Here is a 12,534-nt window from a genome sequence, read left to right as displayed (position 1 = left end):
CCCTAAAAACTTGGTTGAAACCGAAATCCTAAACGGTTTCCCCAAACCCTAAAGTTGGCCTTCAAGCCCTTTTTGATCCAATTTCTAGCATTGTATTTAATCACTTGATTAAATCACTACCACATGCTATTAACCTCTCAAATCCTTGTTATGACATCTTATCCAACATTTTAAACCTTGTAAATTTGATTGGGCCAAGAAAACTTAGATTTGGGCTTGATAGCATCTCAAACCCTAACCAAACCCCCTTTAAACCCCAAATTGAAGTCCACTTGGTTGAGGCCCACGAATTTGGCTAGCTTGGTAAAGCTTCTTGAAGAAGTTTCCTCCCCCACATGGCATACCATCCACTGCACTTGGCAGCACCCAATAGTGCCTTGAGGTGATGGAGAAACCCACCTCATCAACCTCCATAGCTCACAGCTTCTGCAGGGAGTCCTTTCTCCTCAGTATTCTCCACTTTATGTCACATAGTCACCTCAAATCAAGGTGACTCGTGGTCGAATGTGCTTCCAAGTGTAGAAGTGTCAAGTTCTATCAAGGATAAGTCCAGAATCGTAATCCACAGGGACAATGGGTTATCAAAGCGTATAGGAGATTTGTGAGTAACAAATGAATCAAGTATGAGTGATGAAAATAAAATTCAAATGCAATGCAAAAAGATAATCGAAGTTGAAATTAGAGTTTCTAAAAAAACCAAATTAACGAACACTTGGGTTGGGCATGAGACTCTCTTTATTTCAGATTCTAGATAATTTTCTCAATTAACAATCCAATCAAGGCATTGCTAATCGGAAGATAAAAAGTTAAGCTCAAGTTTTGCAATATTTTCCTAAGGGATTCTCTACTTTACTAGTCAAACACACATTAACAAACAACTGAGAGAGGCCTTGATAGTTTTCAAGCTTTTGTTGTGCCTTACGTCAACAACAAAACAAGAGCAAGAGCCGCAACCTATTTTCAATTTAAATCTGACTAGTAACATAGTGAAATCAACAATTATCAACAAAATATTGCATCGATCTAGAATCCAAAACAAATCACGTCCCATTCCACAACCCAAGCTTAAAAAAATTAGCTCCACATGATATTTTTAACAACAAAAATTAATCTAATCAAAGCTATAAAAAAACTGAGTGCTGAATAAAAAAATGGAAAAGAAACTCAAAAGCCCGAGAAAATGCCACCGCCTACCAACGTAAAGTAGGACTAAACACGAGATAAAAATAAAATATGCCCAACCGAGCGTAAAAGTGGAAAGAAAGTAAATAACTATGCACCGAATAGCTCTTGGTCTGCAAAACGTAAACGTAAAAGCAAAATAAACATGAAACTAGCTAAAAATTCCAAAATCTGGAAAAACGCAGGAAAGGAAAATAAAAATAACTAGCCGCCTACCACTAAGAGCTAAGAAGCAGAGTTGTGAATAGAAAAAGAAAATGACAAATAATATCAAAACCAGCCGACCAGCCCAGGTTTGAACCACCCTATTGTCCAAACTAAAAGAACAGAAAAATAAAACTTCAAGCGAGAGGATTAGAGCTTCCGTCCGTCCCCTTTTCTACAATGGAAAAAAACTAAGCTAAAGAAATAAATCTCCCAAGACGAGAATGAGTTCCGTCCCACTGAAACCAAAAAAGAAAACAATACACCGACGTGAAAAGAAAAAAAAGAAAACTGCAGAGACTTCCAGAGCAGCCTTCCGCCGACCTCCTGGACTAAAACGTATAAAGAAAAACAAGAAGTTCTGCTCGCCCCAGTCTGGAACGAAAGAAATGAAATAAAACTCCCAGCTCCCCCTGCTAGGTCTCCAACGAAAAATAATATATAGGCAAAGCTCATAACTCCTCTGCTTCAGCTAACCAAACGAAAAAGAAAGAAAAAAATAACTCTGCTGCTGCTGCACGTCCAGGTTGGTGCCTTCCGTAGACCACCTTGCCATGTGCTTTCCGTTTGTGTGCTGTCTAGGTAGGTTTGTTGCTGCACGTTCATCTGTGAGTTCCAGCATTCTGCTGTCTTCAACGTGCTTCCATCTCTCAGCTTCACATGCCAAAAGCTTCCAGTAGCACATAACTGATCTCCTGCACGTCCAGCTGCTACACGTCTGAGTGTTTCCCAGGTGTAGAACCAAAAAGCACTCTAGCATGCGTTTCTTTGAGTGAAGTCCAGCTCTGTCAAAGTTGAGGGCCAGCTGCTTCTTTTTTTTTTTTTCTTCTGCTGACCTGCTGCATGTGTGCTGTCCATGTGGTCATAATGAGTTTGTTTTGCTGCTGTACAACATCTGCAACGTGCTGTGTTCCTGCATGTGTGAATCCGAATGCTTTGCTGGTCTGCATGTGTAAGTTGGTCTCATGTTTTCTGCATGTGTGCATTTTGAATTAGTGCTGTCCGAAGGGGTTTGTTGCTACATGTGTAAGTTCTCTTCTCCTGCTGTAGAAGCTTGTGTGAGCTGGTGTGAGTGGCTGCTGTCCATGTGGTGCCCGAGTGAGTGGTTGCTGTCCGAATGATCTTCTTTCTGCATGTGTGAGTTGGTGTGATCCGAATGATGTTGCATTTGATCTCTATTAGATGAGATTCCATAAAACCATAATCAATTTCTCTATTTTCTCATAGGTCCCATTCTTTCTTTCCTTCCATAAATGCCCTACAATATATAAATGAAATGATATTATAGTTTAAGTATTTTAAGGGCAAATATGAGACTTTGATGTGCAAAAATATTGGCATCAATTAATTTGACATTCAATATTAGAATTTGATGCATAATTAAGCGTTCAATCCTTATTTGATAAAATAAATCACTCATTTAAACAACTTAATTATGCAATTCTAACCCTTTATCACACCCCCCAACTAGCTTTTTGCTAGACTCTAGCAAATAAAGTGAATGAATTCATGCAAAGGTGAGATTTCCAACTACAATTTCAAAAGAAGTTCGAGAATCACAGACCATGAAATAGACTTGTTGAGTTTAAGAATACTGGAGATAGATTAATCTGAATTTTGTATCAACTAAGAGATTTATACACAATTTAGTTAATCAACCAAGGGAATTACATGTAACAAAGCTTGCTTTCTTTCAAGTGCATGGAAATGGGGTTAGAATTCCAAGATCGACTACCAAGAGACATTAACAGTTTCAATCACAGCAACCAATTTGAGAAAACCACATGGTCTTACTCTAATTCAAAACCATTGTAGTGGCGGCTTTCACGCTATTACACTTTGAAAGGCGCCTACTTTTTTTTTTGTAAGGACCCCAATAATAGGCAGTCTTTTCCACTACACAAATGTAATTTTTGTTTTTTTATGCTTTTAGATTTCCTAGTGGGGTAATCGGACCTATTAATGTTCGCCTACCCACACTTTCACAAGTCAGCCCTTGCCACTAGTCTACCTAAAGGATTCTTCTCTCTTTTTTTTTTTTAATTTTTTTTAATTTTTTTTTATTTTTGATCCCTGGCTTGTCCCTTTTCTCATTTAATTCATTTCAGATTTCTTCCTAAGCCATTAGGATATGGTTCATTAGAGTCTCAAACAATTAAAGTGTAAATCAACCAACAATGACTCAATGTAGTCTTTCTAGGCCTTCCGGGTATGTATTGTGTGTGTTTTAGCAAAACTTTTAACATCTTTCCCTTGGTTTAACAACTAAATAAAATGGATAAATCCCTCTTTTGACGTATACTCTTATTTGCACTACATTCCACATGTTCCATGACCTCAACAAATCTCCTTCTTTTCTTTTTCTTTTTTTTTTTTTTTTTTTTTGTTAAGTGGACCAAAATATGTCTCTAAGGCATGCAAACAGAGAAATAAATTCTCTTCCACCCCCCAACTAGATTGTAGCATTGTCCTCAATGATGCAAGAGAAACAAAAGAATTTATACAAAGAGAGTAGTTAAGAGGCAAAACAACTAACAGAAGAACTGAAAATTCAAAGAAAAACTGAAGGAAAGAGGGAAAGGAAGTACCTGGATAGCTTTGAAAGGAATGCAGCCAAAATAAAAAAAAAAAAAAACTGAAGAACAAAAGAAAACAATGAAAAGAAATGGATAGATCAAGAACCATCAATTAGGATCAAGCAAATGTAGAGTAGATTCCTCAGGTGCAAAGTTAGAAATAAAAGGCTTGAGCCTTTGACCATTAACCTTAAAAATGTTACCATTGAGAGGATTCATTATCTTTATAGCACCATGAGGAAAAACAGTTTGTACCACATAAGGCCCACTCCATCGAGACCTTAACTTACTAGGGAACAAGTGTAACCGAGAGTTGTACAATAACACTTTTTGATTACACTCAAAAGTCTTACGTTGGATGTGTTTGTCATGGAAATTCTTCATTCTTTCTTTGGACAACTTAGAGTTGTTGTAGGCATCCATCCTCAACTCATCCAACTCAGACAACTGCAATTTTCTCACACAACTAGCTTTATCAATGTTAAAATTGCATTGCTTAATGGCCCAATACGCTCTATGTTCCAACTCTACAGGCAAATGGCAAGCCTTACCATACACTAGTCTATATGGAGACATTTCCAAAATGGTTTTAAAGGCTGTTCTATAAGCCCACAAGGCATCAGACAATCTCAAAGACCAATCCTTCCTGTTTGGGTTAACTGTTTTTTCAAGAATGTTTTTAATCTCCCTATTTGCTAGTTCAGCTTGTCCATTGGTTTGAGGATGATAGGGAGTAGAGATTTTGTGATGGATACCATACTTCTTCATTAAGGTCGAGAAATGCTTGTTACAAAAGTGGGTGCCATTATCACTGATTATGGCTTTAGGCATGCCAAACCTTGCAAAAATGTTTTCTTTCAAAAATTTTAAAACAACTTGATGATCATTAGATTTGCAAGGGACTGCCTCAACCCACTTAGAAACATAGTCAACAACAAGCAAAATGTATAAATAGCCATAAGAAGAAGGAAATGCTCCCATAAAATCTATCCCCCAACAATCAAATATTTCAATCACTAGTATGGGTTGCATAGGCATCATATTTCTCCTAGTGATTCCTGCTAATTTCTAACAAGGTTCACAAGTTTTACAAAAACTAAAGGCATCCTTGAATATAGTTGGCCAATAAAATCCGCTTTGAAGAATTTTGGCCACTTTTTTGTGGGCTGAAAAATACCCACCACAAGCTTCCGTATGGAAAAAATTTAAAACACCAGAAATTTCATCATTGGGCACACACTTCCTAATGATTTGATCTGAACAATACTTGAAAAGGTAAGGATCATCATAGAAGAACGATCTCACCTCATGCATGAATTTCCGTGTATCTTGAGCGCTCCAATGAGGTGGTGTTTGTCCTGTCGCCAAGAAATTTACTATATCAGCAAACCAAGGCAAATTTTCAACTAACATAAGATGTTCATCAGGAAAAGAATCAAGAACAGGTGTCGGTTGTTCAGTTTCAGCAACTGTGAGCCTAGACAAGTGGTCGGCTACCACATTCTCTACTCCTTTCTTGTCCTTGATGATAATATTGAACTCCTGGAGTAAAAGTATCCATCTAATCAACCTTGGTTTTGCATCTTTCTTTGTCAATAAATACTTGAGAGCTGCATGGTCAGTAAAGATGACTATAGGAGAACCAAGAATATATGCACGAAACTTCTCTAAAGCAAATACCACAGCAAGTAATTCTTTTTGAGTAGTAGAATAATTTTTTTGAGCAAAATTCTAAGTTTTACTTGCATAGTAAATGACATAAGGAAGTTTGTTCCTACGCTATCCAAGAACAGCTCCTATAGCAAAATCACTTGCATCACACATGATTTCAAAAGAAAGTGACCAATCAGGAGGTTGAAGAATAGGAGCAGTGGTTAAGAAAGTTTTAAGCCAACAAAAAGCTTCTTGACACTCGGTTGTCCAATCAAATTTTACATCATTCATCAATAGCTTACATAGAGGCTTAGAAGTAGAGCTAAAGTCTTTGATAAATCTCCTATAAAAACCCGCATGCCCAAGAAAAGATCTAATGTCTTTTATTGACTTAGGTGTAGGAAGTTTAGAAATCAACTCAAATTTTGCTCTATCTACTTCAAGTCCTCTAGATGAAACAATATGTCCCAGAACAATGCTTGTTGTACCATGAAATGGCACTTCTCCCAAATAAGTAACAATTGCTTCTCTTCACACCTGGCCAAAACAGCTTGTAAATTGGTTAAACAACTCTCAAATGAATCACCAAATACAGAAAAATCATCCATAAACACTTCTAGAGTGTTCTCAATCATGTCACTAAAGATGCTAAGCATGCTGCATCTTTGAAAAGTTGTTGGTGCATTGCATAAACCAAAAGGCATTCTCCTAAAAGCAAAAGTACCAAAAGGACAAGTAAAGGTGGTCTTTTCTTGATCCTCTGGTGCTATTTCTAATTGATAGTAATCGGAGAATCCATCTAAGAAACAATAAAAGGCATGTCCAGCAACTTTTTCTAACACTTGATCAACAAAAGGCAAAGGAAAATGATCTTTACTAGTGGCGGCATTCAACTTCCTATAATCTATACACATGCGGCAACCAGTAGGAATCCTCGTAGGAATCGATTCATTTTGTTCATTTTTAACAATGGTAAGCCCGGACTTTCTTGGAACTACATGAATAGGACTTACCCACTTGCTATCTGAGATGGGGTAAATGATACCCACATCAAGCAATTTCAACACCTCACCTTTAACCACTTCCTTCATTGTGGGATTCAACCTTCTTTGCATTTCCCTAGAAGGCTTTCCATCATCTTCTAAATGAATCCTATGGGTACACTCTAAGGGACTTATACCTTTTATATCAGCCATTGTCCACCCAATAGATTTTTTATGCTTCTTAAGCACATCTAGCAATTTATCTTCTTGTTCACTAGTTAAGTGAGAAGAAATTACCACAGGGAAGGTGCTTTGTGGTCCTAAGAAAGCATACTTCAACTCCAATGGAAGAGGTTTGAAGTCCAAAGTTGGGGATTGCTCCTCAGAAGGCTTGAGGGTTGATGTCAATGGTGGAAGTTGCTCAAATTTTGGCCTCCATGGTGGTGTAACTTGCTGACCTATTGAGGAAACAAGAGATGAGTTAGTAACATTATCAAATATTTTTAAATCTTCTTCAAATTCCTCTAAAGAGTCAATAAGTTGAAGGTAATGTGCAGAATTTTCATCAATGAAATTTTTCAGCAAATTCACTTCATGAACTTCTTCAACTTCTTGCGGTTGCCTGCAAAGATTAAAAATATTTAGCTCCAAGGTCATATTTCCAAAACTCAACTTTAAAACTCCACTTCTACAATTTATGAGTGCATTAGAAGTAGCCAAGAAGCGTCTTCCTAAGATAACAGGTGCTTGGAAAGTATAATGATTAGTCAATTGCATGTCGAGTATGACAAAGTCTACTGGATAGTAGAATTTGTCTACTTGAACCAAAACATCTTCCACAACACCCCTTGGAATCTTAATAGACCTATCAACCAACTGCAATGTGATAGAAGTAGATTTCAACTCACCCAATCCAAGCTGAACATAAACATTATAAGGCAATAAGTTCACACTTGAACCTAAGTCTAATAATGCTTGGCCTATTTTTGAGCTCCCTATCATGCAAGCTTTGGTAGGGGATCCTGGGTCCTTGTATTTGGGAGGAGTGTTGGTTTGGATAATAGCACTAACCTGCTCAGTAAGAAAAGTTTTCTTTTGCATATTCAATTTTCTTTTTATGGTACATAAATCCTTTAAAAATTTAGCATAGGTAGGAATCTGTTGAATAGCATCTAACAATGGCATATTAATCCTAACTTGCTTAAAAATTTCAAGAATTTCCATGTGATGCTTATCTTTGTGCAAAAGGGCTAACCTTTGAGGAAAAGGTGCAAATGTAGTGCTTGGGACACTTTCAGATTTCAAAGGATCATGTTCCTCATTTTCAGAAGGAGGTTTAGAAGTGTTACCATTCTTTTCTACCTCTTGAGCTGGAATGCCAATCACCTTACCACTTCTCAAGGTTGTAATAGCCTTGACTTGCTTGACATTTGAATCTCCTGCCATACTTTGAAATTGCTGGTTTTGGCCTTGGGGATTAGGCTGAGATTGTGCAGGAAACTTCCCTTTCTCTTGAGCACTCATGGTTGTAGTCAACCTTGTGACTAACCCTCGAATCTCAGCAATGGCTTGTGAATTTTGACTATTGATAGCAGCTTGGCTTTGCATGAATTGCTGAAAATTGGTGGACAGCTGCTGGAAGTTGGTGGATAATTGCTGGAAATTGTCTTCAAGGTTCCTTTTCTGGGCTGGCACCATGTGGTTGGCATATTGAGATGGTCCTGGACCTCCTGGGGTAGTGTAGGGTACAATTTGTGAAGGACCAGCTATGTTGGGTGCAGGTAAAGCAGCTTGTTCACCCCTCCAACTGAAATTAGGGTGATTTCTCCATCCCGAATTGTAAGTGTTGGAATAAGGACCTGAAAAAGATTTAGCAACCATATTAACAGCATTAGATTGATCCAAGAGAACTTCTTTAAAGGCAGGAATGGTCGGGTAATCATTAGTTGAATACCCTTGGCCCTCACAAATATTACAGCTCAAGGTAATCTGAGGTACAGCTTGTACTTCATTCACTTTCTTCATTTCTATGGTTTCTAATTTCTTAGAAATCATAGCCAACCTAGCATTCAAATCATCTACTTCTCTCAGATTATATTTCCCACCCCCTAAAATAACCTATCATGAACATCAGATGTATCCCATGATTGTGCATTTTTAGCTAGATAATCAAAATATTCAAAGGCTTCCTAAGGTTCTTTGTTAAAAAAAGCTCCATTACACATGGTCTCCACAAATTGTCTCATTTTTTGTTGCAACCCCTCATAAAAAAAACTAATGACCCTCCAATTCTCATATCTATGATGAGGACATGCATTTAAAAGGTCTTTGAATCATTCCCAACAATGATAAAATGTTTCCACATCCTTTTGGCCAAAATTCATGATCTGTCTTTTCAAGGCATTGGTTCTATACATGGGAAAAAATTTCTTTAAAAATTCAGTTTGCATTTCTTGCCAAGTCCCAATGGATCTTGGTCTTAAGGAATTCAACCATGTCTTAGCCTTGTCTTTTAAGGAAAATGGAAACAGTTTCAATCTTATGACTTCATCAGTGCATGTTCTATCCATGAATGTGGAACACACTTCTTCAAACTCTTTGATATGCAAATAGGGGTTTTCAGATTCCATACCATGAAAGTGTGGTAACAATGGAATCATCCCGGGATTGAAATTAAAAGCATTTGCATTAATAGGTAAAATGATGCAAGAAGGTGTGCTAGTCCTAACAGGCTGAAGATACTCTCTAAGAGTCCTGTTTGGATTCTCCACTTCCCCATCATGATGCTCATTTTTAGCCATGATGCTATCAGTGTCTGATGATGATTCTACAGAAGATGATGCAGAGCTAAAAGATGTCAATGATTATATCCTAAACAGTCGAGATGTATGGTCTCTAGTCTAACTAGTCATACAAACAAGAGCAGATAATCAAAGACAATGAAAAATAGACAGAGAGAAGGGAAAAAGATTAGATGTCACCCAGGCCGTGAAAAGGTTCACAGCTCCACAACGTCCTCTCAGCAGTAGAGGAATGCTCTAATAAGCACCGGTTGTCCCCAGCAATGGCGCCAAAAACTTGACTCGTGGTCAAATGTGCTTTCAAGTGTAGAAGTGTCAAGTTGTATCAAGGATAAGTCTAGAATCATAATCCACAGGGACAATGGGTTATCAAAGCGTATAGGAGATTTGTGAGTAACAAATGAATCAAGTATGAGTGATGAAAATAAAATTCAAATGCAATGCAAAAAGATAATCGAAGTTGAAATTAGAGTTTCTAAAAAAAACAAATTAACGAACACTTGGGTTGGGCATGAGACTCTCTTTATTTCGGATTCTAGATAATTTTCTCAATTAACAATCCAATCAAGGCATTGCTAATCGGAAGATAAAAAGTTAAGCTCAAGTTTTGCAATATTTTCCTAAGGGATTCTCTACTTTACTAGTTAAACACACATTAACAAACAACTGAGAGAGACCTTGATAGTTTTCAAGCTTTTGTTGTGCCTTACGTCAACAACAAAACAAGAGCAAGAGCCGCAACCTATTTTCAATTTAAATCCGACTAGTAACATAGTGAAATCAACAATTATCAACAAAATATTGCATCGATCTAGAATCCAAAACAAATCACGTCCCATTCCACAACCCAAGGTTAAAAAAATTAGCTCCACATGATATTTTTAACAACAAAAATTAATCTAAGTAAAGCTATAAAAAAACTGAGTGCTGAATAAAAAAATGGAAAAGAAACGAAGAGAGAAAAAAACTCAAAAGCCCAAGAAAGTGCCACCGTCTACCAACGTAAAGTAGGACTAAACACGAGATAAAAATAAAATATGCCCAACCGAGCGTAAAACTGGAAAGAAAGTAAATAACTATGCACCGAATAGCTCTTGGTCTGCAAAACGTAAACGTAAAAGCAAAATAAACATGAAACTAGCTAAAAATTCCAAAATCTGGAAAAACGCAGCAAAAGAAAATAAAAATAACCAGTCGCCTACCACTAAGAGCTAAGAAGCAAAGCTGTGAATAGAAAAAGAAAATGACAAATAATATCAAAACCAGCCGACCAGCCCAGGTTTGAACCACCCTATTGTCCAAACTAAAAAAAACAGAAAAATAAAACTACAAGCTAGTGGATTAGAGCTTCCGTCCGTCCCCTTTTCTGCAATGGAAAAAAACTAAGCTAAAGAAATAAACCTCCCAAGACGAGAATGAGTTCCGTCCCACTGAAACCAAAAAAAAAAAAAAACAATACGCCGAAGTGAAAAAAAAAAAAGGAAAACAACGGAGACTTCCAGAGCAGCCTTCCACCGACCTCCTAGACTAAAACGTATACAGAAAAACAAGAAGTTCTGCCCGCCCCAGTCTGGAATGAAAGAAATGAAATAAAACTCCTAGCTCCCCCCTGCTAAGTCTCCAACGAAAAATAATATATAGGCAAAGTTCATAACTCCTCTGCTTCAGCTAACCGAACGAAAAAGAAAGAAAAAAAAATAACTCTGCTGCTGCTGCGCGTCCAGGTTGGTGCCTTCCGTAGACCACCTTGCCATGTGCTTTCCGTTTGTGTGCTGTCTAGGTGGGTTTATTGCTGCACGTTCATCTGTGAGTTCCAGCATTCTGCTGTCTTCAACATGCTTCCATCTCTCAGCTTCACATGCCAAAAGCTTCCAGCAGCACATAACTGATCTCCTGCACGTCCAGCTGCTACACGTCTAAGTGTTTCCTAGGTGTAGAACCAAAAAGCACTCCAGCATGTGTTTCTTTGAGTGAAGTCCAGCTCTGTCAAAGTTGAGGGCCAGCTGCTTCTTTTTTTTTTTCTTCTGCTGACCTGCTGCATGTGTGCTGTCCATGTGGTCATAATGAGTTTGTTTTGCTGCTGTACAACATCTGCAACGTGCTGTGTTCCTGCATGTGTGAATTCGAATGCTTTGCTGGTCTGCATCTGTAAGTTGGTCCCATGTTTTCTGCATGTGTGCATTTTGAATTAGTGTTGTCCGAAGGGGTTTGTTGCTGCATGTGTAAGTTCTCTTCTCCTGCTGTAGACGCTTGTGTGAGCTGGTGTGAGTGGTTACTGTCCATGTGGTGCCCGAGTGAGTGGTTGCTGTCCGAATGATCTTCTTTCTGCATGTGTGAGTTGGTGTGATCCGAATGATGTTGCATTTGATCTCTATTAGATGAGATTCCATAAAACCATAATCAATTTCTCTATTTTTTCATAGGTCCCATTCTTTCTTTCCTTCCATAAATGCCCTACAATATATAAATGAAATGATATTATAGTTTAAGTATTTCAAGGGCAAATATGAGACTTTGATGTGCAAAAATATTGGCATCAATTAATTTGACATTCAATATTAGAATTTGATGCATAATTAAGCGTTCAATCCTTATTTGATAAAATAAATCACTCATTTAAACAACTTAATTATGCAATTCTAACCCTTTTTCACAAGGTTCATTAAAGCTCATATCTTCCCCCTCCAGAATTATAGAGTCGTGCAAGACACACTTCTTTCCCTTTAATCACTTATTCACCCCGTTCTTGGAGAGAAACCCAAAAGAGCTCTCTCGGGCAGATTTCTGGGTCTTTTTACGTGGAGATTTTCGACCTTTTGTAAGTATTTTCACACGATGACTCCTTTATAAAAGTAGTTCCTTTTTTAGTATAGTTTCCATATATATATATGTTATTAGTATCATTAAATGGTTATTTGGTTGGTAAAAAATATTTTTAACCATGGAAAGGTCATTCTGGGCATAAAACTGGGGAGTATGTTATGTTTTGGAGTTTTTCACCAATCTAATGGACATATCTTAGTCCAAAATTTTTTATTGAGTGTTTTTAGCATGTGTTAAAGAGTGTTCATTGAGGTTTTGTTGCATGAATAAAGCTTTTGATGATATATTTTCTTAGATCTAGAAACTTGAAAA

General features: G+C 37.4%; 1 non-coding gene across 1 annotated transcript; it reads left to right on the top strand.

Annotated features, from left to right (window-relative positions):
• Nucleotides 1–8,893: 8,893 nt before the first annotated feature.
• LOC122295248 lies at nt 8,894–9,001 on the top strand. The gene has a single exon (XR_006237910.1). It is a non-coding gene; the product is annotated as a small nucleolar RNA R71 (small nucleolar RNA).
• Nucleotides 9,002–12,534: the final 3,533 nt, after the last annotated feature.

The sequence above is a fragment of the Carya illinoinensis genome, chromosome 14 (assembly GCF_018687715.1).
Source record: "Carya illinoinensis cultivar Pawnee chromosome 14, C.illinoinensisPawnee_v1, whole genome shotgun sequence".
Taxonomy (NCBI): domain Eukaryota; kingdom Viridiplantae; phylum Streptophyta; class Magnoliopsida; order Fagales; family Juglandaceae; genus Carya; species Carya illinoinensis.
Note: the sequence above shows the minus strand (reverse complement) of the source record. Positions and strands in the feature narration are given on the sequence as shown.